The sequence below is a fragment of the Mesocricetus auratus genome, unplaced genomic scaffold (genome assembly GCF_017639785.1).
Source record: "Mesocricetus auratus isolate SY011 unplaced genomic scaffold, BCM_Maur_2.0 Super-Scaffold_100008, whole genome shotgun sequence".
NCBI lineage: Eukaryota > Metazoa > Chordata > Mammalia > Rodentia > Cricetidae > Mesocricetus > Mesocricetus auratus.
In genome coordinates this window covers 83,444,284-83,448,848 of record NW_024429192.1, presented here as the reverse complement: position 1 = coordinate 83,448,848, position 4,565 = coordinate 83,444,284, and the positions used below count along the sequence as shown (strand labels likewise).

General features: G+C 43.3%; 1 non-coding gene across 1 annotated transcript; it reads right to left on the bottom strand.

Annotated features, from left to right (window-relative positions):
* Positions 1–1,735: 1,735 nt before the first annotated feature.
* Positions 1,736–1,808, bottom strand: Trnak-cuu. Its single transcript has one exon. It is a non-coding gene; the product is annotated as a tRNA-Lys (tRNA).
* Positions 1,809–4,565: the final 2,757 nt, after the last annotated feature.

Here is a 4,565-nt window from a genome sequence, read left to right as displayed (position 1 = left end):
GCTTGTAGGGCTCACATCTTAGCGGATGAACTTGATCTTCAGAGCCCATGAAATCCTCTGGGTCTGAGGAATTTTTGTTGGTTGTGTTTTTAAGATATGGTCTCACTATGTAGACCAGGCTAATCTCCAACTCAGAGAAAGCTGACTGCCTTTGGTTCCCAAATGCTGGGATTCAGAGTGGAGCTTAAGCCCCATAGGCTTCTTGCTCTGAGTTACATTTCCCACCTACCTTATGAATAGTCCCTCTCCTCCACCCTTTGGACTCTTGAGACATTTAGGGACATGAATACCAACTTTTCTATTTTCATTTCTGTGATCAAATAACTTGACCAAAAACTATAGGGGAAAGGGGACTTATTTTGGGTTGCAGCTCCAGGTTATAGTCAGTTACTGTGGGGAAGTTGCAGTAGGAGCTCGAAGCACTTGGTCACATCACACAGTCACGGTGAAAGAGGGCTAGAAAGGCGACTGTGGTTGACAACTGCTCTCAGAGGAGCAGAATTGGGTCCCAGCTCCCATGTTGAGTGACTCAAAATCACCTCTAACTCTAGCTCCAGGGGATCCAGTGGCCTTTGTTGACCTTTGCAAGTACCTGACTACACACACACACACACACACACACAGAGAGATGTTTTATACATCTTAAAGAATAAAGAGCAAATAAGTTTGAGGCCAGCCTGGTCTACAGAGGAAGTTCCAGAATAGCCAGTCTTGAAATCCTGTCTTGAAAAACAAAACAAGAGAGATACATGCATGCTTGTGCCTGCTGTGTTCAGCCTCTTATTCAACACAGGTCCAGATCCCCTGACCAGGGAACAGCGTGGGCCAGTGTGGCCTGCATTGTCCCATGTCAGTTAATGCTATCAAGACAATTCCCCGCAGATATGACCACAGGCCAATCTGAGCTAAACTGTGGCTAATTGAAACTTCCCAAGAGACTAGACTGTCAGGTTGACAGAGCTAGCACAGTAAGGGTGAGGTGAACCCCATTTTTTCATGTTGTGCTGACTCAGCAAAGTTAGGTTGACTGTAGACATTAAAAACACATTTCCTTGTGGATTCCTGGGAATTTCCCTAGCACCAGGCTTCTTCCTAACCCCATAATGGCTCCCTCTATCAAGATATCTCTTTCATTGCTCTCCCTCTCGGTCTCTTCCCCAACTTAACTGTCCCATTTGCTCATGTTCCCCCCCTCTCCTCCTCTCCCTCTCTTCTCCTTTCTTCCCACACTCTCGAAGGGAGATCCATGAATGTCTCCTTTAGGGTCCTTGTTACCTAGCTTCTCTGGGGTTTTAGACTGTAGGCTGGTTATCTTTTTCTTTACGTCTAATATCCACTTATGAGTGAGTAAATACTGTGTTTGTCTTTCTGAGTCTGGGGTACCTCACTTAGGGTGATTGTTTTCTAGTTCCATCCATTTGCCTGCAAATTAATGGTGTCATTTGTGGTGATAACTTTCTTGCACAAATAAAGCCTGTCTGTGAGTCAGAGAATGGAGCTTGCCACTAGCTAGCCATAGAAGTCTGGAGGTCTGTACAGATAGACAGGAAGTGATATAGCTTGGCAGAAACAGGATATAAGCAGGGAGAAACAGGAAATCCCTCTCTGCTGAGACAATTAGGAGGTAAGGTGTGCTGTGGCTTGCTCCTTCTCTCTGATCTCTCAGCATTTCCCTCTATATCTGACTCTGGCTTTTTATTATCTAGACCAATTAAGAGCTCTATTTGCATATTGGCACCCAATATGGGGCATAAACCCATGATCCTGAGATTAAGAGTCTCATGCTCTACCAACTGAGCTAGCTGAGCTGTCTGTACAGACCTCTAGACCCCTAGGGTTAGCTAGTGGCAAGCTCCATTCTCTGACCCACAGACAGGCTTTATTTGTACAAGAAAGATACCACCACAGTCATTGTTTTTTAAAGTTGAGTAATACTCCATTGTGTATGTGTACCACATTGTCTTTATCCATTCTTCAGTTCAGGGACATCTCGACAACCTGGGGCTAGAGATGTGGCCCAGCTGGTATGATATTTGCTTGTGCAAGCATAAGAACTAAAGTTCAAATCTGTCAGTTTCCTGGCATGAAATGATTTTCCTGCTGTTAAAGTCTTTGAATTTTGCTTTTACATTTGTGTGTGTGTGTGTGTGTGTGTGTGTGTGTGTGTGTGTGTGTATACGTGTACACATGATTGCCAAGGTACACCATGTAGCAAGATCAGAGGACAGTTTCAGGAATCAGTGAGTTTTGGGAAGTAACTTACTGTTCCTCAGGCTTGGTGGCAAGCACCTATACCTGTTGAGTTATTTTTTGGCTCTTGCTGTTCATAAATTTGAGAACTGTAGATAGCATGGATAGCCCTTGTGCCATGGCTTTGACTATGGACTGCTGAGGCAATGTCTTGTTAAGTGTGCTGTTATAATTACAAGCTATATGTTTGCTCAGGGTGCCTCCTGATATCTTTTGACTGACTTTTTTTCCATTTTGAATTATAAATATAAGTAGAACTAGGGAAATATCTCAGTCAGAAAAGTATTTGCTTTGCGAGCATGAGGACCTGATAGGTTCAATCTTCAGAACCCACATAAACCTCAGTTTGGTGGAGCTTGCTGGCCAGCCAGCTTAGCTAATAGGTGAGATCCAGGCTGGTGAGATACCATGTCTTAAAATACAAGGTAGGTTCCCTGAGGAATGACCCCTAAAGTTAAGCTCTGCCCACCATACACATGAACACATGTACGTGTATCCCTACACACATGAATATGTGTATACATACATACAGCAAAGATATGTGGTCATGACTAACAGTTATATGTGATTTTTTTTTCCATTTCTTGGTAGGTAATGGCAGCATTTAATTACTTATTTGTATATGCTGTGACACTGGGTGTGTGTGTGTGTGTGTGTGTGTGTGTGTGTGTGTGTGTGTGTGTGTGTGTTACTATTCCTAGGAGGATATAAACTAATGTCTACTCACCCCAAATAGGGAACCAACAATAGGCCAGAGTACCAATACCACCAAGGCCCAACCTGCCAAACAGATGAGTTTATTGGGGTTACTTATAATATGGGGGAGGGGTGACTTACAGGAGCAGCTGCATATCTGAAGCCCACCCCAGCATGAGTGAGGAATCATGAATGTTGATCCATGGAGATCACTGCAGGACTTGCAATGCAGTTTGACAGACTGGGGAATTGCCCCTCCTCTGCATTCCTTAAACTGATTCTATAAGTTTGAGGAGGGAGGGCTCTCATGAATCTGGTCCACTTCAGGGACTTCCTGAGACTTGTGAGTTGCTTACTGAGTTTTAATCAGCTTCCCTGTAGAACTTCCTTAGTCTCAACACGCTTCTATCTGAAGTGTCATGTTCATTTGGAGGTAATTGCTACACAAAGTGTGTGCAGACATACACATTTCACAAAACCCGCTCAGAGAGCAGAGGACAACTTGTAGGAGTTGGTTCTTTTTTACTATGACACTTAACAGATTAGACTCTACTCAGGCTTGGTAGCAAGTACCTTTATCTAAAAGCCATTTCAATTAATTTTATGCATACGAGTGTTCTGTCTGCATATGTGTCTGTGTACCAACTGTGTACCTGGTATCCTCAGATCCCTGAGGGCTAGGGTTACAGATGGTTGTGAGCCACCATGTAGATGCTTGGAATTAAACCTGGGTCCTCTGGAAGAGTAGACCACTGACCAACCTCTCTGGCCCCCTCCCATTATTATGTATATGAATGCTTTGAATGTATGTATGTGCACTGCATGCTTGTCTGTTGCCCATGGAGGCCAGAAGAAGGCACCAGATCCCCTGGGTCTAGTGGTACAGACTGTATGGATGCTGGGAATTGAACCCAGGTCCTTTACAAGAACATTAGTTAGCCACTGAGCAACTCTCCAGCTCCTATCATTGAATTTTTATTCAGCAAACCCCATTCCTATCTTGTTAGCTGAGTCCACAAGTCCATGTTAAGCAAGTGCAAGCTTTATCTGAGATACCCACAGTAAGCAATGCTGGAGTCTGTGTACGAGTCAATCCTTTCTGTTCCTTACCTCAAACAATGCTGGTGGCTTCCATGATTGGGGGGGGGGGGGGTTTAAGTGGACCTCTGTGTGACCTTCTATGTATTTCAAAGCCAGGCAGGGGCCAAGGCTTTATATATTAAACATAATGGTTGTGTGTTTCTCTGAATGAATCATAATAACAATCAAAAATAATGTGGACACCAGAAGACAGTCTTGCCTGTTGTTCCTCAGGTGGCGATCCATCTTTTTTTTTTTTAATAAGAAATACATTTGCTGACTGTGTGTGTTTGTATGTGTGTGTGTGTGTAAGTCAGAGGACAGGTTGAACGAGTTGGTTCTTCCACTGTGTGAGCACTGGGGATTGAATTCAGATTTCAAGGCTTGGAGGCAAGCGCCTTTACTGCTCAACCAGCTTGTTTTCCCCATCTTGTTGAACAAAAATTGATTTTTAGATTTATCTTTATTGGCATATATATATATATATATATATATATATATATATATATATATATATATTGCCTGCCTTTATGTATGTC